The sequence below is a fragment of the Pleuronectes platessa genome, chromosome 5 (assembly GCF_947347685.1).
Source record: "Pleuronectes platessa chromosome 5, fPlePla1.1, whole genome shotgun sequence".
Taxonomy (NCBI): domain Eukaryota; kingdom Metazoa; phylum Chordata; class Actinopteri; order Pleuronectiformes; family Pleuronectidae; genus Pleuronectes; species Pleuronectes platessa.
In genome coordinates this window covers 23918162-23940482 of record NC_070630.1, presented here as the reverse complement: position 1 = coordinate 23940482, position 22321 = coordinate 23918162, and the positions used below count along the sequence as shown (strand labels likewise).

Here is a 22321-nt window from a genome sequence, read left to right as displayed (position 1 = left end):
AAATGAGCTGGGCTGGAAGCTACATTACCTCCCCTGCATTATGTGAGCTCATTTTTCCCACAACACCATTAGCTCGCTAAAGCCATTTGGAGATGCACAGTGGAGTGTTTCCATGTTCATCAGTAAGTGCCTGGCATTCCTTTAGTCAATTATCACCAGAACTGTCTCTGTGTGATAATTCATGCCTCAGGCTTGTGTTTTTGTGCCAGGATGGAAATACAAGGGACAATTTGATGGAGTAGAGTAGAGATTTCAAACTCAAAGTGCATTTGGTCGTCACTGACCACGCTCACACTTTAGCCTGAGTGATGCATCACAAGTAGAACAAACGACAGATTACCATTAGTAGTTTGAATAAATAGGAAGTAAATTGAACTATTCTGTTGATTGCATGAGTAGTTGTAGTAAGTATAGGGAATTTTCTTCCTTTCTGCTAATTCATATGCATTACTTCTACACTGCCTTTGATTGTGGCCGTTCAGAACCACCAGTCATGATTGATACATGATTACTGTTGCAAAAGGATTCGAAAGCCATGGTTCTGCGCTGGAAAACTATATGTACTTCTCCAGGCTTTGACATAGTTGCTGGTCCAAGGGAGTACGTCAGGAGAACGGTGGCAGTGGCACAAGACTGTCATGATGAACAAGAAACTGGGACTGAAGGTAAAGGTTTCATTTTCATGTTGTGTTCTTATGCTCCATCGTTTACAATGGAAGTTATTCTCCTTCATGAATGAAGCCAGTTGAGGTACATCCAACAGCCAACTAAGATGAGGTCTTGGGTCACACAGACCCAAACACTCTTGAGGGATTATATACTGTATCCTGTCTTGCCTTGAAATATATTGGGATCCCTGAGCAGAACTCTTTACTACCTGTACATGGTGCCACTATAACCCTGACTGGAATAAGCTCAAATAACATTATGACCAATGTGGGTAGCAAATACATTTTGAGCTCATTCTGCAGAAAACAATTGGGGAAAAGCAACTCCTACTCGTACTTACTGCATCAAACAGATTACATTCTGTGAATGTCTTGCCTGAATGTGCGGTTTGAATCCTGCCAGGAAAAGGTGAACTTTGATAACTTGAACGTCTTAAGGATTGAAAGGCAATTCAGTTCACGACAGTTTTCAAATTGAGCCTCAAACACGTCTGACAATATAATCAGACATCAGGGATCTCTCTGAGGTGTATTTGTTCAAATGTTGCGCACGTCATGTTGGTCTGTGTACATCTTGACAAATAACTTCAACAAGCACTCGGACGTATTAATACCCAAGCATCACTCTACTCAATAGACACATAGGTGACTTGGGTGTATTGTACTGTACTGTCTACTGTACATGCTCATAATAATACACTAACGTGACAGAACTGGTGCAGACAAAATGTACCTGTCAATAGGACCTGGTTTCTTGGCCTGTGTTTATCCAGATTGTAACCTCCCTGAGAACATTTCAATAACTTCACACTCGACATGAGGAGGTTCTTGAGAAAATTACAGAAACAACAGACCGACAGAAGAAAATGCAATAAAAAGAATTTACTCGCAGGAGAATACACAATAACCTGGCATTTTCCCACAATGACTCACTGTTCCTCAGCCAAGTGATGAGTTCTGAGGCCCTTGTGTGATAACGTTTGCTTCTGAAGGGATAAGTCATGTTTGGATTACTTGATGTTGCCGTATGTTTGTTGGGTTCAAGGCAGCATTGTGTTTCCACAGATTGCCATGCAGTTAAAGTGGCACATCAGACACACTGAAAGGGCTTCTAAATGCCACTTCGAGGTCTGAACCGTAATTGGTTATTCAGCTGTTTTGTCCAGACTTTAAAACTCGGCCCTTTATAACTGCGTCTAACCTTACTTTTGTGTCTATCCCTGGCCCAGGCTGCACCGTCTCAGCTAACATTTATTGCCAGTTATGGACCCTATGAATAATTGATCCCGATTCTATTTAAGATCCTGACGAGGACAAATGGTACAGGGCTACACCGGCCAATATTTCTCCCTTCACTGCCCTAATAGGAGTCCTCTTTACCCGCACTACTGCAGTCCTTTTTCCTCCCTTTCATATTCTCTCGTCTTCCCTTACGTTTCCTTTTCTTTTAGTGCAGTGTACCAAGTCCCTGACACTATTTTAAAAACTGGAATCCATCCAGACGGTATGAAGGGTATTATAGAGGCGTAGCTGCAGCGCCATGACGGATGATGCCAGCGTTGGCCAATAGTGGAGAGCTGACTAAGGATATATCTCAGTGGTTTTGAGGTGGACGTGGCCATTTGGTGTCACAACCAGGGAGATCATTTGGAAACAACGACACAGTACCATAGAACATCTATTAGTGATATGAGGCGAACACCAGGATCAATGGTTATTACATTGGGCCTTTGTGTGTTTGGAGGTAGTCCAACATATACATTAAATGTGTGTGTGTGTGTGTGTGTGTGTGTGTGTGTGTGTGTGTGTGTGTGTGTCTGTGTGTGTTGTGTGGCTGGAGGTATGAGGTACATTAGATCATCCACTAGTGTGTCACTGTGCCCCGGCTAGAGAACGGTTTAAATCCAGCCTCAGAAGTGATGGCAGATCATTAGAGTGTGTAGATGCTGCAGGGAAGACAGGATATGGATCCAACGGACTATAATGGTCTCTACCATACACACACACACACACACACACACACACACACACACACACACACACACACGCACGCACACACACACACACACACACACACGCACGCACGCACGCACGCACACGCACACGCACACACTCACACACTCATACACAGGTAGGCATGTGATTCACTCCAGCAGCAGCCATAATGAGCAGTTTTATCTTGCTCTTTCTGCTGTGAAATCACAGGACAAGTTCAGTAAAAACACAAGTGTTTGAAACTCACTGTGGCGTATCCCTGTAGAAGTTCACACTGTCTGTTTTGGTACATTATGTGGCACTTCAGACTGCACTAGCCTCTGCTCGGCAGTCAGATGTGAGATCTAACAGCGTTGTGAAAAGAAGACGGCACACTGACAGAGTTCAGGAACTTGGGTTTCTGTAGAGCAAACCTGCCTGGTATCACTCACTGACAGCTGGAATCCTGCACTCACAACGTTGTAAACGGAGATGGCTGCAATGCTGACTTACTCACAGACACATGCTCTTTTTTTCTGTCAGCCCTCCTCTTCATCACTTGTGGATGATTTTTATAACTACCACTCCTGCTCTGGCTCTAAAGCGGCAATACATCTCTCAATTGAAGATTTCTCTTCACGGAGATGTAAAATGAGGGGTCAGTAATACAAGCTTAAAGTGGGCAGACAGATGAGTGGTTGAGAAAGTGAATAAAGGACGAGGTGTTTTGAAAGACTTGATGTGTGGAGATCTATACTTATCAAGCCTCTCTCATCTGCTCACAACCACAACACTTCTTTATTCTCAATAAATATGCACATTGCTTGTTTTGACAGTGTAGAACCAATTCATTTGTTTACTCTACTGACTTTAATATCTGAATCTACTCAAACTCTAATCTTGATAATAGTGGGTGAACATCCTCTAAGGGAAACTCCTCCATTCTACACATACAGGCCGAGCAGTGTTCCTCTCACGATATTCTCCAAGGGCCGGCTTCCCAAAGATATTTGAGACTGGTCTGTAGTGTGAGTCCATCTTTAATTTCTGCTCTTAGATAAGTCTAATGCAAATAAACACTAAATAAACACAGGCTTATATTGAGGCTAAAAAGCAAACTGATAACTTAAAGCCATGCTTACATGTAAACAGCTGATGAACCTGCATATCAGTGTTGCCATATGATAAGGAAAGAGCAGAACATGGCTGCTATGAGGGTTTGTTAGCAGTGTAATGGATTGAGTAATAAGGAAGGACACAGTCAGAAACATACAGCAGCATCCTTGTTTTGGTTTGTTACTACCCGAGCCTGACTGAGACTTGCCACGTCAGGAAGACATTGATATTTTCTGCAACTAAAAGCTTTTGTGCGGAGCAGATCGGTTTGATGTGGTCGTTTATGAGCCATGATTTGTTTAGTTTTGAAGACATCTCAATTTTATGCAGAAGTCATGACAAATTGTTTACATTCAAGATAGTCAATAACAAGAGAGGCCGCTTTCTGCAACGAATTAACGTAGATGCTGTCTTGACTGTCAGCCACTGTCAATGTTGACGTTAAAACCAGCCCGGGGCTCCGAGCTTACTTTTCTTGCCGACAGCACTCGTGCTACAGAGGCTGAACGTTTTAGTACGATTAAAAATGTTATGGTAAAGCACCTTCATACATTTCTGATCGTTTATCAGAGTATTTTCCTAACTGTTACCTTAGGTCTTCTACCGCAGGCTTGCTAAATATCCCCAAAATGAACTAGAACATGTTTGGGGAAGCAGCTTTCTAAAAGGTTTGGAACCACACATCAGACAAGTTACTTTTGTTGATAGTTTTGAGAAACAACTCAAGAGCTATTTCTATGATGTTGCTTTTAATTTATTTGATCATTTTTGAACACCTCTTCTACCATCAGATAACTATAAATTTCCCTTTTTGTTTCACCCAGTTTTATTCCTCGTGGGCTCCTTTTGGTTTCGGTTGAGCACTTGAAAATACAACCCAGTCTCATCAGAAAACGTTCAGTGGCAACGTTGGTCCACTTGGAACGACGTCACCATCTCACAATCTGGCCTCTCAGATTGTGAGATGGTAACATTTTGTCAGCCCATTGTTTTGCATTGGCGTGTTCTCACGTCACGTGACTCACAAGCTCCCGTCTGCGGAGAGGAAAACATGGCGGATATTCCTTGTTTTTTCAGATAAAAATATAATTTTGTAACTTAGTTTGGGCATAAAAATACATTCTGACACCATTTCTAGCGAGAAATGTGCTCTTTGCTTCCACAGTCTTCAGCCAGTTCGTGCTTATGATCAATATTTTAATAGTTATCACGAATGTTTTTATCGTTGCTATGAGGGTTGCTATGACGCTGCCATGCGGAAGACCAGGCCACAGCGTGCTGTTAAAATCACCGTCCCTGCGTGGCGTCGTTCAGTGATCGTGAATGTTATTCACGGTATATAATATTAATATTTGAGGCTAGATTACACCTCTAATGCTAAGGACCCATCGAGACCGTTCCTCCCGAAGGGGGACCGACTGCGCCACGGACAGACTGGGCGAGCGGAACTGACGTGTGGCTTTTAGTAAACATCCGGTCCTTTAACTCGGGACTGCGTAATAACCACGGAGCGCTTGGAAGACAAACGATGTCATCTTCCTTCTGTCAGGTGAGTAGTTTATTGTTTTTAAAGATCGTTACGATCTAGGTTTACAGTCCGAGTGCTGAGACAGCGGATGCGGAGTCCGTTGATACACACAATGGATGCTATTCTTCAGCTAATACGCCATTGATAGCCACATGCTACAGCCCACATTAGCCTGTGCTACCTGGGAGGTGAATACATGGTTGTTAAAACCAGTTCAAGACGCTTAGCTCATCATTGAGGGACGCTACAATATAAATATAAACATGAATTTGATTTATGAATGCTTTAGATTAATAAGGAGTGTATTTCTCTACCATTACTCCACAATATCAGGTCAATTTGGTTTAATGTATAGTATGCACTATGACAATAATGTTTCCATGTTATGGAGTTGCGATTCATTTTATAAAACAATTGCTATGTTCTGTTTTTTAATCAAGGAGGATCCAAGTGAAGCTACAGGAGTTTCATTAACGTCAATAACTTGGACCGAACACTTTGTTTTGCTTGATGAAGAGCAGGAAGGGCAGCCTGGAGAGAAAGAGAAGCCGGGTTGAGCCCACTACCATCATCCACGTACCACGAGGAAGATGAGGGAGAGAAATGATCCTACCATTAAAGAGGTACTTTTAAGTTACATACCAGAAACACCAATTTATATAATGTGCCACATATACATTTTTATTAAATCCCCAAAGTACGCTTGCTGACATACAAGTTAATATCACACTGAAATAATTTTGATCAATCATGCGTCCCTGCTGTGATTGTTTAACTGGGAAAACAACTTTTTCCACAGGAAGGCAAGTAAATTTAAGGAATACATTTGCAAAGTTTTCCTCTGTTATGTATAATGATGACCCCCATCAAACATAATGTTAGCAATCTTTACACCTTTTAATTTATACTGATTATTTCTGTCTACATGTGTGAATTTGCCTTCATTAGTTTCAGAAAAGAGCGATGAGGTATCGGTCAATGGGCGGCAGCCCGAGACTCCGCAAACTAGTCTGTAAGCAAAGTAGACGAAGGCATCGAGGTTGCGGCCTGCCATCATTGTTATTTTGCTTAAGGGATTGAATATGTTTCATGTAGAAATATTAGCATTTCCCTTATATCTACCAAAACTGCTTGTTTCACAGACTGCAGTTTTGTTTTGATCAGATGTGGTGTGCAAATACAACCGTATCGGCAATGGTTTGTGGGGCATTAACATTTGTAACTCTAATTTTGTTTTGACAGACTGTGAAAAGAACGTTGAGAACATCACCACTCTACAGGAAGACACAGTCCAGTAATGGGTGTCAGAAGTTCAGTAGTGAACGACGGGTACTGTGGAAAAATGGGTGTCATTGTTGTACAATGTCCTTTGACTCTGTTTACACAAGGTTAACACAAAAAGGTTTGATTGTAGACTGATATTGGTATGAATTCATGTTATTCTCCTCTTCAAAAGAAACAAACAATCAAAATTACCTGCAGAAAGCCCTTGATGGACGCTTCAGCTGCATCGTCAGACTGGTGAGACAGCAAGATGCCAACTTTAATGCCAATTTATTTGTGTAACATTCTGTGACCAAATGTATAGATAACTTTTTGTAGATTGTAAAAAAAGATAACCCATTTATTACAAAAAAACTACACTAGAATTACCGCACTGCGTTGTATGACTCCGCTAACCAGTGCAGTGTCCATCTACATATTTCTACATATTTTCTCTCGTATAAATGACACTATCTCTTGACAACTGAAACCATAAGATGAGGTCAGTGTGGCCTTGACCTTTTGACTTTAACACAAATACACAGTTAGACAATCCGAAAACATACAGTTATGCCAAAATATATTTGGTTTCACATTCTAGATGGCATAAGCAGAGACATCAACTCAGGAAAAATATTTCTGTAGAAAAGAAAGCCCTGTACGTGTGTACGTATGTATACATACACACATACAAACGCACTATTGAGACGTTTTGTTTTTTATCATATATTCTCAGGAAGGACTGATGCATTTACTGAGACGGGACGTGAGGGCCTACTCTGCGTGCTCAGAGTTCAAGCCCAGCAGGCTGCAGCGGGCCTGACATATTCTGGAACAGCAGCACAGTCTTTGGATGACTCCTCTGAAGATGAAAACATGGTGAGGTACTTCTCCACTGATGAAGAACTGTGAGGGCTGTGATTAGCTACACTCTCTTGCTACAATGCTACTCTTGCTACTCCCTGGCAGCCTTAGGAAGGCATTAGCTTGCTGTTGGGTAGCTGTTAGCTTCAGCATTTTTAGTTTTTAGCGGCCTGTCTGACGTTTATGTTTAAAACAAAAAAATCAGAGGGAACCATCTTCATAATTTAACACTATGGTTTGTTTGTGTGTCCTTCAGTTCTTCTCAAGAGAAGCAGTACAGGTGTGCCTCAGCTCCACGGTCCCTCCTGCAGCCTCTGCTCCTGATGCTAACCTCATGTCTCCATCACACCAAGCAGCAGACCTTGATTGACAGACCTTTCTCCAGAGCTGCCCCCTCCCTCTGAAACCCCCTTCTCCAAAACACTATTTGTGGCGTTTTTAAAGTCTTATTTGCATGAGAATTGTTGATCATAACATTTCCAGCAGATGCCTTAATGTAATGTTTGTGCACAATAAATGACATTGTTCATAACATATTGGTATTTCCTTGCACTTCTACACCATGATATTGTCAGATAAGATGCTGATTACATTAAAGCAGTGAATGCTCTGCTTTAAGCAACATAAACACACAATTATCCAATGGATCTGAAGTAGAATTGGCTCATTACATTCTGTAGAGAATGCCTCAGTAATTGAAGTCAGAAAATAACTTTCTTTATCTGAGGTTCCAGTCATTTATAGTCACAGCAAAGCACACAGGTCTGGTTGTCTAGGGACACCCATATCATATTGTTTAAGATGTGTAACATCAAGTTTGTGTATCAGTGCAAAATACATACCGTCATTAGTCAAGAGTTCACTCTCTTGTTTACACTAAATTTAGGTGACCTAGATGTTTCACAATGCATCTGATAAGGTCTTATGAGAAACATTCTTAACATTAAAGAAATGAACACAGAGGATAGCAATAGATGTTTGACTCAAATCAGTAGCTGGTAATCAGCAGCCTGACTTATTCAAACACATTAATACTACAATGAATGAGGCAGGGGTTATCTATCAGAAATCAACTATATCGTCACGTTATGTTTCTCTTGAGCTCATTGAAATTACCTTCACATTCCACTCACTGTCACCTGAACCATACTGTTGTTTCTGTATCTACAGTGACTTTTAGGAAAACATGTATAAAGCATTGTATAAACAATAATACATCTTATTTATATAGAGCTTTTCAAGAAGTGCAAGTACTTAACTGAGGGACAGCTCATACAAACAATATATATGTCTTAAATCCATGTGATGGGACAGCCTCACACTTGGATGTAAACCAATTTTAAAACACATTTGCTTATACTGGAGATCTTTTAAATTAATGTCCCAGAAATGATTTCTGATAGATAACCCCTGCCTCATTCATTGTAGTATTAATGTGTTTGAATAAGTCAGGCTGCTGATTACCAGCTACTGATTTGAGTCAAACATCTATTGCTATCCTCTGTGTTCATTTCTTTAATGTTAAGAATGTTTCTCATAAGACCTTATCAGATGCATTGTGAAACATCTAGGTCACCTAAATTTAGTGTAAACAAGAGAGTGAACTCTTGACTAATGACGGTATGTATTTTGCACTGATACACAAACTTGATGTTACACATCTTAAACAATATGATATGGGTGTCCCTAGACAACCAGACCTGTGTGCTTTGCTGTGACTATAAATGACTGGAACCTCAGATAAAGAAAGTTATTTTCTGACTTCAATTACTGAGGCATTCTCTACAGAATGTAATGTGCCCATTCTACTTCAGATCCATTGGATCATTGTGTGTTTATGTTGCTTAAAGAAGAGCATTCACTGCTTTAATGTAATCAGCATCTTATCTGACAATATCATGGTGTAGAAGTGCAAGGAAATACCAATATGTTATGAACAATGTCATTTATTGTGCACAAACATTACATTAAGGCATCTGCTGGAAATGTTATGATCAACAATTCTCATGCAAATAAGACTTTAAAAACGCCACAAATAGTGTTTTGGAGAGGGGGGTTTCAGAGGGAGGGGGCAGCTCTGGAGAAAGGTCTGTCACTCCAGGTCTGCTGCTTGGTGTGATGGAGACATGAGGTTAGCATCAGGAGCAGAGGCTGCAGGAGGGACCGTGGAGCTGAGGCACACCTGTACTGCTTCTCTTGAGAAGAACTGAAGGACACACAAACAAACCATAGTGTTAAATTATGAAGATGGTTCCCTCTGATTTTTTTGTTTTAAACATAAACGTCAGACAGGCCGCTAAAAACTAAAAATGCTGAAGCTAACAGCTACCCAACAGCAAGCTAATGCCTTCCTAAGGCTGCCAGGGAGTAGCAAGAGTAGCATTGTAGCAAGAGAGTGTAGCTAATCACAGCCCTCACAGTTCTTCATCAGTGGAGAAGTACCTCACCATGTTTTCATCTTCAGAGGAGTCATCTAAAGACTGTGCTGCTGTTCCAGAATATGTCAGGCCCGCTGCAGCCTGCTGGGCTTGAACTCTGAGCACGCAGAGTAGGCCCTCACGTCCCGTCTCAGTAAATGACTCAGTCCTTCCTGAGAATATATGATAAAAAACAAAACGTCTCAATAGTGCGTTTGTACGTGTGTACGTATGTATACATACACACGTACAGGGCTTTCTTTTCTACAGAAATATTTTTCCTGAGTTGATGTCTCTGCTTATGCCATCTAGAATGTGAAACCAAATATATTTTGGCATAACTGCATGTTTTCGGATTGTCTAACTTTGTATTTGTCTTAAAGTAAAAAGGTCAAGGCCACACTGACCTCATCTTATGGTTTCAGTTGTCAAGAGATACAGTGTCATTTATACGAGAGAAAATATGTAGAAATATGTAGACGGACACTGCACTGGTTAGCGGAGTCATACAACGCAGTGCGGTAATTCTAGTGTAGTTTTTTTGTAATAAATGGGTTATCTTTTTTTACAATCTACAAAAAGTTATCTATACATTTGGTCACAGAATGTTACACAAATAAATTGGCATTAAAGTTGGCACCTTGCTGTCTCGCCAGTCTGACGATGCAGCTGAAGCGTCCATCAAGGGCTTTCTGCAGGTAATTTGGATTGTTTGTTTCTTGTGAAGAGGAGAATAACATGAATTCGTACCAATATCAGTTTACAATCAAACCTTTTTGTGTTAACCTTGTGTAAACAGAGTCAAAGGACATTGTACAACAATGACACACATTTTTCCACAGTACCCGTCGTTCACTACTGAACTTCTGACACCCATTACTGGACTGTGTCTTCCTGTAGAGTGGTGATGTTCTCAACGTTCTTTTCACAGTCTGTCAAAACAAAATTAGAGTTACAGATGTTAATGCCCCACAACCCATTGCCGATACGGTTTTATTTGCACACCACATCTGATCAAAACAAAACTGCAGTCTGTGAAACAAGCAGTTTTGGTAGATATAAGGGAAATGCTAATATTTCTACATGAAACATATTCAATCCCTTAAGCAAAATAACAATGATGGCAGGCCGCAACCTCGATGCCTTCGTCTACTTTGCTTACAGACTAGTTTGCGGAGTCTCGGGCTGCCGCCCATTGACCGATACCTCATCGCTCTTTTCTGAAACTAATGAAGGCAAATTCACACATGTAGACAGAAATAATCAGTATAAATTAAAAGGTGTAAAGATTGCTAACATTATGTTTGATGGGGGTCATCATTATACATAACAGAGGAAAACTTTGCAAATGTATTCCTTAAATTTACTTGCCTTCCTGTGGAAAAAGTTGTTTTCCCAGTTAAACAATCACAGCAGGGAAGCATGATTGATCAAAATTCTTTCAGTGTGATATTAACTTGTATGTCAGCAAGCGTACTTTGGGGATTTAATAAAAATGTATATTTGGCACATTATATAAATTGGTGTTTCTGGTATGTAACTTAAAAGTACCTCTTTAATGGTAGGATCATTTCTCTCCCTCATCTTCCTCGTGGTACGTGGATGATGGTAGTGGGCTCAACCCGGCTTCTCTTTCTCTCCAGGCTGCCCTTCCTGCTCTTCATCAAGCAAAACAAAGTGTTCGGTCCAAGTTATTGACGTTAATGAAACTCCTGTAGCTTCACTTGGATCCTCCTTGATTAAAAAACAGAACATAGCAATTGTTTTATAAAATGAATCGCAACTCCATAACATGGAAACATTATTGTCATAGTGCATACTATACATTAAACCAAATTGACCTGATATTGTGGAGTAATGGTAGAGAAATACACTCCTTATTAATCTAAAGCATTCATAAATCAAATTCATGTTTATATTTATATTGTAGCGTCCCTCAATGATGAGCTAAGCGTCTTGAACTGGTTTTAACAACCATGTATTCACCTCCCAGGTAGCACAGGCTAATGTGGGCTGTAGCATGTGGCTATCAATGGCGTATTAGCTGAAGAATAGCATCCATTGTGTGTATCAACGGACTCCGCATCCGCTGTCTCAGCACTCGGACTGTAAACCTAGATCGTAACGATCTTTAAAAACAATAAACTACTCACCTGACAGAAGGAAGATGACATCGTTTGTCTTCCAAGCGCTCCGTGGTTATTACGCAGTCCCGAGTTAAAGGACCGGATGTTTACTAAAAGCCACACGTCAGTTCCGCTCGCCCAGTCCGTCCGTGGCGCAGTCGGTCCCCCTTCGGGAGGAACGGTCTCGATGGGTCCTTAGCATTAGAGGTGTAATCTAGCCTCAAATATTAATATTATATACCGTGAATAACATTCACGATCACTGAACGACGCCACGCAGGGACGGTGATTTTAACAGCACGCTGTGGCCTGGTCTTCCGCATGGCAGCGTCATAGCAACCCTCATAGCAACGATAAAAACATTCGTGATAACTATTAAAATATTGATCATAAGCACGAACTGGCTGAAGACTGTGGAAGCAAAGAGCACATTTCTCGCTAGAAATGGTGTCAGAATGTATTTTTATGCCCAAACTAAGTTACAAAATTATATTTTTATCTGAAAAAACAAGGAATATCCGCCATGTTTTCCTCTCCACAGACGGGAGCTTGTGAGTCACGTTACGTGAGAACACGCCAATGCAAAACAATGGGCTGACAAAATGTTACCATCTCACAATCTGAGAGGCCAGATTGTGAGATGGTAACGTCGTTCCAAGTGGACCAACGTTGCCACTGAACGTTTTCTGATGAGACTGGGTTGGAAAATATCACCTCAGAATTCTTTGTCGTGTAGCGAGCTCGATTAGCCGAGGGAACGATTTATTGGAATTAAAGGATTGTTCTTTGTTCTAAAGCAGGGGTCTTCAACATTTTTCAGGCCAAGGACCCCCAAACTGGTGGAGAGATGGAGCAGGGACCCCCTGTTTACAATATATATACATATATTGTATGAAATTGTTTTTCATATTAAACTGGGCCTAGTGCGATATATAAACATAGGTACCCTGTTATGGCGCATTCAATACTAAGCTATTCAAATATAACAGAGGTGCATATATTCATGTTTTTAATTTAAACATGTGCACGGTACAGGATGGCCATGCCACTGCCATTTATAAACATACATCTTGCATACAACACTGAGCTATTAAAGTAATTCACAGATTCATTTTTTATTTTAAACATGCATGTAGAAGAGACAGTGAATCCTCAAGCCATCTGTGGATGCCACACATACTCCCACATCAGTGAGATGTCGGACCCTGATGGGTAGCACACAACTTATCTAACCTTGGACGGATGGATGTTGTCAGGCAGAGGTGTGGTGTCCTGTCGTTTTAGTTTGTTAATTTCAGTCTCCTCAGTGTATTTTCTGTTTCCTGTTTTATTTTGTAGTATCCGTCCCTTGTGTGTGGTTTCCATCTTCACTTCCTTTCGGTGATTGTCTTCCCAGTCCTCATGTGTTTCACCTGGGGTTAATTGTTCCTGCCTTCCCTCTGTGTCTTCTTAAGCCTCTGTGTTCCCCAGCCCGGTGTCGGTTTGTACTAGTTGTTTTCTCCCCACGTCGTGAGAAATGGTTTGTTTGGTCCTGCTGTTTCGTCCAGCTTCTCCTGCTTCCTCGTTCCTTGTTCTCAGTGCGCCTTGTCGCCAGTGTTACTTTTGTTAGTGTTCTTGTTTTGTTTTTGTCTTGTTTAAACCCTTTTATTATATTAAATACCTTTTGTTTGTAACCTCTGCATCCTGGGTCCATCTCCTCCTTCAAACCGTAACAAGAGGGTCATATCAGCCTCTCAATATGTTGGATGCATGTAAATGTGTATTTTAAAGACATTTTAATTTGCGCAAAAAAATTGGTTAGAAAATAAATCAAAAATTATAAAAAATATAAAAAATAGTCTTATCAACCAAACATTTCACGACCCCCCTGCAGTACCTCCGCGGACCCCCTGTTGAAGACCTCTGTTCTAAAGGAATTATGGGAATTGGTGTCTGATGTATGGGCTCCATTCAGCAAGGGACACACGTTGTAATCGGCCGATAGACAAACAAGTGGCTCTGTCTGACACACACAAACAAAGAAAAGATGTGCAAGTCAGGATTGGTGGGTCGGCCTTTACTATGACTTACTATCATGAAGCCCTTGGTTTGCATATTATTACAGTCCTGAAATCAACAGTTGCCTCTTTATTAACATTAAGTATAATCGTTTCCTAACCTAGGCCAGAGTTATTAGTTGCCTGATCCTCTTCCTAATCCATAACCACAGTCTCCTCCTCACCTGGACCATTATCAACGAATGCTTACGGACAAAAAAGTCTCTCTGCTCTGAACAGCAAGCACATTTCCTATGTCTTATTCGCAGGTGATGGTAATTACAGTCTGCACACTGTTATTTGGGACATTTACATAAAGTGCAAAAACTGTCATTCACAGACCAAATCTATATTCAAGGAGTCCTGAATACAAGAATGTCTCTGTATTTGTGTTCAAAAGCTCTTCTGCTAAATCTCCATGGCTCTTAAACTCCTACCTTGTAAACTATAAGTGAAAAACAACATACATTATCAGAATATTCCTGATATGTGGAAGTGCACGTTGAAAGTCGAGTCACTGTCAGCCTCATTTGATATAGCCTAAGCTGTTATGAATGGAAAATGGGTGGACAGTGTTAATCTTAATTCTGATGCCAATGATTGAGTTTTGGGTGAGATTCAATGCTTCAGAGCAGAGACTGAGGCAGCTCATGCCGAGCACCAGGGGGCCTCATTTATAACTGTTGCATACGCATCTTTCAACCCCATGTTTTGCGTATACCACTTCTGTAAACTTTAGATTATTGATCCACTTCATTATTAACATTTAAACCAAGAGCGCAATATAGGAACATAGGAACCTTCAATTATAAAAGATATAAAACAACTTAAAGCATAACAACTTAAGCTCAGATACCATAAAACAACCGCACCGAGTGATTTATCATTTTGAATAATATCTTCTGTAACACAGAGCCGGTATCACCAAGTGTGACTTTAGATTTTTCATACTCTGTGTGTGTGTGCAATCACTGCAGTGAATATGACTGTGCTGTCATATGCACTGAGCGCACTGGAGACCACTTAAAATACATAATACATTGTGTTCGCCTTTAAACCTCTATATCTAACTGATGTCCCAGGGTGGAGGTTATAATACGACTGATGTTAGTAAATGATGCACTGCTGGAGGAGTAGACTTAGAGGAAACGAGTGTTCAGCGACCACAAAGATTTTATCGCCAATGATGATAAATGACTCATCAGCTGGTATAGATTCTACAGATCTGTGTTCTTGGCTCTTTGTGCTGAACCGAGAACAATATAACACACAACAGTGCAAACACAAGTACTCTGCTCTGGGTTAATTAGCCAACAGGAATCTGTTTGATACAAATAAAACTTTGTAATATTTACTTTTCTAAAAGCCTCTTTTAAAATATGTTACTTTTCAAATTTGATAGATTGGAGATATTCATTATGCCTTACGGTGATACAACAAATCCCCACAGGTTTCCCGAGCAATCCATTTTTTAAATCTGAATACTTTTTTTTTCATTTCAGGCCCTGTCCTCTCTGTCGTTGTCACTCTCACTCCCTGTCTATTTATGGTTGATTGTGGGCGGAATATGAGGCAGATCCACAACGCACGTTTCCAGAGTGTGATGTATAAAGAGAGCATTGCGTTCAGATGTGTGTGCTGGTCTTTCTTTTGACAACGCCATTTTCTGTGCACACAAACTGTAAGTATGAAATCATATGCACTGTTTTATAAATAAGGCCCCATGCAGCAGTTGAATCAGACAGGTGAGGGTGGTAATGGCCGAGTGTGAGAGAGTTCCTACAAAAGGCCGGTAACAGTGGGATAAAGGAAAGATGCTGTGCACAGTGAAGCTTTATTCTGAAAGGTATATTATGGAACAGAATGATACTATACAGTGAAAACATGTCTGTAACACAAATAGTCATAAAAAAAGTGATAGAGTAAAAACCATACCGACACTCATGTAGGTGCTGTTGGAATGTGACCCAGGAGGAGACACTTATACCCACTTGTGTACTTCAGGTTTACTTTTTTCTTCACAACATTCTTCACAGTTTTAACAGTGTGCTCTACTGTGATCACTCATCTCCTGTCAGTTCCCAAAAACGGCTCTGCATGCCTGCACACGTGTCGGAGTGATTATCGCCTTCGCTGTGGCACACTGTTACGAAACACGTTGAAGTGACTCCTCAGCGCTCGGTGCTAATCACTGGACCTCTCTGAAATCTCCTCCGAGAGACAAGGAGGTGTGTTGTGAAGCCGTTTCATTGACATGCTGAGTGTTTTGCAGGGGAAGAAGAAAAAAATCTGAGAGCGTGCGAGCGTGATAACAGCAGAATTCTTTTGGTGTGATCACACCTCTAGTTATTTTGTGTTGGTCCCCATCACGGTAGATATTGCTTCTTTTTTTAGTAACGTGGAAACCAAAACTTTCAAAGCAACTAATTTGTGTCAATATTCATTTGAACACCAACCCAGTGACCCACTTGAGCTTGTACATAGAAACACATCTGAGGCTATAAGTAGCGAGAGAGATCCATCTTCAAACTGCATCCACTAATGGAGGAACTCACCAAACATACTCCTACAACATTGAAAAACCCTACTTCACTGACAACAATGGCAGCTCCTGAAGGCCGCACCAAGTACTGACGACCTGACTTTCAAAGTAGTTGGATTGCTGTGCAGTTCACACTACATGACTTGTGTTTGTGTGATAGGGAGTTTTTGTAAGTCGTTTTTAGTTCATACATTACAGACTGGCGACAGGGGGTCACACACTAAACTAAATCTTCCACCAGGAGAATTTGGCAACTAGTACGTCTGGTCTCCAAACTACGATTGAACGTGACAACACACGTGAGAAGAGACACTGGGCCTCATTCACAAACAGTCTGTATACACACAAATGTACAAACGTTTGACGCACAAATCTGTGATTCATGAATATGTTCTTACCTAAATTTGTTCCTTCTCTGCGGACAAATTTAGATCTTCTTCAGACCATGCGTAGGCACAAATGATGAAGGCCCAGCTGTACTAGAAAATGTGAACACACACCCTTTTGACTAAATGCATAGTACATTAAAACTCCATTTATTTAAATTAAAAAAAAAAGGCTTTGATAAACAACAATAATTTAATTTACTAATGTATCGACCAAATGTATTTAATCACGGTGAAACCTTTCAGTCTCATCATCTCTATAAAAACCTTCTGAATTCATATTCATTTTCCTAGATAAACAGGGCGTCTGTCCTGAAGCAGCGGAGCTATAGTTATTCATTAGAATCCACGTCAGCGGCCAATGCATCTAAGAATGGAGAAATGTCCTCAGCTGTGCAGGAGACAAGGAGGGAGGGAGGGTAGTGACTAAATCCAATCACCCCACCTGATATTAAGATGTTTTATTCAATCAGTATATTTGTTTGACAGAAAAACCGACCACAAACAGGAATATAATATTCATAAAAAAACAAAGAAAAAGAGAAGAGGACCCAAGAAAAGGGGCACTTTCTCTCGAGGAAGAAAAAGGGCAGGGCTCAAGTCCCCTTTGATGTCAATGTGTGCATGTGCCATCACTTAAAGGACCCATCGTATGCCCATTTTACCACAGTTGATATGGCTCCTTAGGGTCTTAATGAAATGTCTGTAACATATTCTGGTCAAAATACCACAAGGATCATTTAAAACAGCACCCTTTTTACCCTGTCTATAACAGCCCTCCTCAGATTAACCTGTTTTAAGTGCCCCATCCCCCTCTCTGGTTCGTCTCTGGTTCGACTCCACGGAGAGACAAGAAAAGACGAACCTGAATTGATCTGTCCAAAAATCCAAGAGTCTCCCTACCCTGTCTAGTGCCCCTGAGCAAGGCACCTTACTCCTCCAACATCTGCTCCCCGAGCGCCGTACATGTTCGCTCACTGCTCTGTGTGTCCTGCACCAGATGGGTCAAAAGCAGAAGTTAAATTTCCCTACCTGCATGAGTGTGCCTTTGCATGTCTGTGCGTGCATGTGTTTGGGACTAATAAATGCATCTTAATCTCAACTCATTAACAATAACTCTTTAAAATTATTCAGGAAAAAAATTTTGCTACTTGCACACTAACTTATAATCAAACTTAGCTTTCACCAGAAAAATCATTACTGAAGTACATCACTTAAAAAAAAATGGGGTTTTCATGTGATTTACGATGTGTTTAAAACAATGTAATCTCCCTTAATTTAGCTTTTGATATAAATAATAACAAGGATAAATAATAAAACTGAAGAAAAACCAACTGATCCTCAATCTGTGGGTTTTTACAAAATGGTCTATCAACTGTTGTTTATGTACCTCCCTTCCATTTATTGATATTGATAATGCATTAAATAAATATGTGCCGCTTCAAAGTATTACATGAACAATAGTACTTAATATAAGTGGGCCTTTTCTTTTTTTTATCGTGGTATCAAAAGTGTTACTGATTATTTAAATACTAATACCATTTCATAGTCTGAAATGTTGATTTTCTCTTAACACTAATACAAAAGTCAGGAATCTAGTGGGAGTCTGCGATGTGTCAGCGAGCCCATCAAATCGTGTATTTGAAGAGTTCACACAGCTAATGGCAACCGTCGATCTGGTTAACTCAGTTTTGGGGCTTTTGTTGGTGACTTTCAAAACTTGTTGGTAACTGGAAAATCGGGCAAAAAAATTATATAGCGTGAAGTATGCTTGAGTTGTGCTGTAGCCTCAGTTATGTCAGAAGTCTTTTCCAAACAGTTTCCAACAAAGCGTTCCCAGATGGTTCTGTGCAACAAACCAGCAGATATCATCCATGGTGTCAATCCTGATGTACCCCTGTCTGTGCCCACCTTCATCCCTTTTCCCTATTTGTCTGCCTCATACCAGCAGTTATCCGTCAAATCACTGTTTTTGTCTTCTCTACCAGCCTTCTCCGTTTCTTCTGCCTGTTTGAAACTACACCTCTCTGTATTCTTTAGCCTGCATCCTATATTTCACAGTGTGGCAAATCTTGACAGGTAATTCTGTCAGCAGTTGCGTTTTGCTCTGTGCAGAGAACAATCCCCTGGATTACTTACAATACAAAAGAAAAAGTGATGATCATGAATGGTGTCAGAATTTACAAGAGTTTACTTTTTATATGCTTTACATTCATAGAGGTTTATTCTTGATGTACATTAGAAATGCCAACACCACTAGAATCAGTGAGTGAGATCTATAGAGGCCCATATACCTGTCTGCTCCTTCATGTCTGGTTGTCTCCTGTTTTTCTCTGCCGTACATTTATTACATACATTGTTCCTTCAAGATTCACACGTGCCTTGTTTGGTCCGTGCCTTTTGAAATTTACTTGAGTTTGATCCGGTGTGAAAGGTGCCTCGGACCATGGTCCATACCAACAGACCAAAATGGAGTCCAACCAACAGAGCTGGTCTCGGTCTGAATCGAACTAAACTATGGTTCGGTTTGTTTGCAGTGTTAAAATTGCACAAAGTTGAGAGAGAATTAAATAATGGAAGAAATAACGAAGCTGAAGCCTCACCGGTCTTTCCGGAAACCGAATGGATTGGTTGTAGGGTTCAGCTCCAACATAATGTTAGAAGGATGTTATTTGGCGCATTTGGAGTAGTGTTGAGTACTGTGTCTGAAGCTGGGGATGCTATAGTCATACCATAATTATATAACAGTGGTAGTGAAATTTACAACATATCATTTATTGATTTTCTTTTTTTAAACCAGAAAATGTTCCTGAATTGTTCACACCAATGAATGACAACTACAGGTTGTTTTATTAGGAGATTACGACATGATGTCCGTATGTCATACAAAGTTCTTTAGTGCGCTCACTACATTACAATGAGAAACCAAACTAACCAGATCTAATGTTTCAAATGTAACATGAATGAAATCTCAACCAATAACAAAACAATAGAGAATGAAAAAAATACACAAAGAAGCAAGAAGCTATCACAGCAACCAGATATGGGATGAAGGGAAACCCTTCCAGAGCTTCCCTTCTATCAGAAGCAAAGCCACACTCTTTGCACTAGTTTCATCTCTCTCTCTCTCTGGGTCCCTCTGAAGTTTTTTATTTATGGAGCCATCTGTATGTAGACAGACATGCTTCCATCTCCTGCAACACATCTCTCCATCCACTCACTGCTCCAACCAAGCTGGATTCTAAGCTATCAGAATATTTTGGGTTGAGTTGTGACAACTGTCTCTCCTCCTGCTACCGTGTGGGATGGCTTGTGTGTGTGTGTTTAAGAGTGTGTATGTATGTATGTATGTGTGTGTGTGTGTGTGCCTGCGTGTGTGTGTGTGTGTGTGTGTGTGTGTGTGTGTGCATGTGGCAATGTGACAAAGACAGATGTCAGACCTAGACAGAGATAGCACGGAGAGGATGAGAGAGGGCCAGCCTCGGCCAAGTCGCTTGGAGTGGGAGGAGAAAGAGCGAGTCAGAGATAACGGCAGAGTGGCATATGTATAATTGACAACCTATGCTTCCCCTGTGTAGAGTTTATGACATTCTCTCTCTGTAATCTACTTTTCCTGGCCAGCAGAGAAGATGGTAGTGGGCTGGGCTGCGAGTCGGCAGCTTGGATAGAAATGGCAGGGCAGAGAAAAAGCTTGGCAAGGAGGATGTGAAGGGTGGGAAATGCCAAAGCAGCCTTGACATTTTTTTTTTTGCCATCAGTGATGCACTTTGATTAAGAAGCAGGTCTGTCACCGATAAAAGTAGTGAGGATGGGAGGCAATGGGGTGAGAAGACACTGTGCTAAAGCCAATACAGGTATTTTGTTTCAGTATTGTGGGTTGAATCTTAATGGGTCCTGAAGTGAACGATGGGGAGAGTGAGAGTGAACAGTGGAGGGAAAAGTACTGAAGGTGATATATTTCCTTTTCTCTAGAGTTTATGTGCTCCAAACTTTGTGGGTTTCTGTGTGTTGCCCCTTTAAAATAACTCATTGTACTACTTTAACTCATGGTGATATCAGAGAAGCATGATAGGAAAGAACCCCAAGCAACTAGACAATCACATTGTTTTTTAGCATCTATCTTAGTCAACCTCTACACCACTTTATTTGGAAACAGAATTTGAAGTTAGAACACTGTATATTATAAACTGCAGTGTAAAACTGAGAAATTTGATCTGTAAACTGCAGGGATTTACTATGACGCCCTGGTCCAAGATTTCACTCATTTCAATATTAGTTTTTAAATCCTTCCTTGCATCGGTGTTTGTTGGGCCCACAAAGCACAAAGTGTATTATTTCCTCTGGCTTCCTACTAGCTCCCCAAGAATGGATAAAATGAAAATAATGCTCTTATGCAACTCTTCAATATGATTTGAAGGTTTGTACAGAATTCAAACCTCTATTTCGGGCTCAAAAAACACTTTCCTTACAGACTGCTAATACGAAACACATCAGACGAAAAACCTCAAATGTCAAACTGTGTTATGACGTTTGAAATCGTGAAGTGTTAATATTTTATGTCAGGCCGATGAACACTTCCAAATCTAATTCTATGCACATGACAAAATGCCAGTGTAAAGCCGAGGGCCGAGTGGGACCAAGAAGAGAGAGACACAGTGAGAGGAGCTTCCATACAGCGAACATTTGCTGCAGCTGCATCTGCTACCTGCAATAGTGAGGCCCTGTATTTTTAATGAGTGGCGACGACCTCCATTCTGACTTTACTCACATGTATCAAGCAATACAGGCTGCAACAGTTTACCTTTGGGCAAGTTTGTTCTCTAAAATTACACTCAGCATCCCCTAATAAATAATAAAACCAGATATCAAAAATAAACTTTTTAAAAGTATATTTATGCCTGCATTTCAGACGTTAGCGGTTCACTTCAGCCCATCTTTGGGTTTTAAATGTAATAAATTAATACATTTGCTCTTGTTGGGATGTGTGTGTGTGTGTGTGTGTGTGTGTGTGTGTGTGTGTGTGTGTGTGTGTGTGTGTGTGTGTGTGTGTGTGTGTGTGTGTGTGTGTGTGTGTGTGTGTGTGTGTGTGTGTGTGTGTGTGTTGGCCACCTGCTTTGCTGTGGTAAAAAGCTTTTAAAAAAAAACTTGAAAATACATTTTAGTTTTTCCCTAGATGGATAACCAAATATATTTTTCAGGAAAGGTTCAGGTGAGAGAGTGAGGTCAAAATTATGTTAGCTGACTGCATTGAGCAGAGCAACCCAACATTTAACTGAAACACAGAAGATTGACATAGATTCGCCTCATCTTCCTCTTCTCACATTATGAATTATTTGGCTGATATGTTTACCATCTGAATAACAGCACAAAGCGGGCAAGAGGATGATGGAGAGACAGACAA

The 22321-nt window shown here is 40.6% G+C and overlaps 3 long non-coding RNA genes across 7 annotated transcripts; 1 reads left to right on the top strand and 2 right to left on the bottom strand.

The window, feature by feature from the left end:
- The first annotated feature begins 5232 nt into the window (after window positions 1-5232).
- LOC128440305 (uncharacterized) lies at window positions 5233-7900 on the top strand. 4 transcript variants are annotated; one of them, XR_008338507.1, is made up of 6 exons: window positions 5233-5307; window positions 5727-5909; window positions 6529-6615; window positions 6743-6807; window positions 7286-7433; window positions 7670-7858. It is a non-coding gene; the product is annotated as an uncharacterized LOC128440305 (long non-coding RNA). The 4 variants fall into 4 exon arrangements; XR_008338505.1 differs by having other exon boundaries at window positions 6529-6807; window positions 7670-7900; XR_008338506.1 differs by lacking the exons at window positions 6529-6615; window positions 6743-6807 and having other exon boundaries at window positions 7286-7428; window positions 7670-7841.
- Window positions 7901-9343: 1443 nt separating this feature from the next.
- Window positions 9344-10000, bottom strand: LOC128440267 (uncharacterized). The gene is made up of 2 exons (XR_008338497.1): window positions 9856-10000; window positions 9344-9619 (listed from the first exon to the last, which is right to left on the bottom strand). It is a non-coding gene; the product is annotated as an uncharacterized LOC128440267 (long non-coding RNA).
- A 2-nt stretch (window positions 10001-10002) lies between these two features.
- Window positions 10003-12078, bottom strand: LOC128440266 (uncharacterized). Of its 2 annotated transcripts, XR_008338496.1 has the most exons (4): window positions 11984-12078; window positions 11382-11564; window positions 10676-10762; window positions 10003-10548 (listed from the first exon to the last, which is right to left on the bottom strand). It is a non-coding gene; the product is annotated as an uncharacterized LOC128440266 (long non-coding RNA). The 2 variants fall into 2 exon arrangements; XR_008338495.1 differs by lacking the exon at window positions 10003-10548 and having other exon boundaries at window positions 10661-10762.
- Between the last annotated feature and the right edge of the window lie 10243 nt (window positions 12079-22321).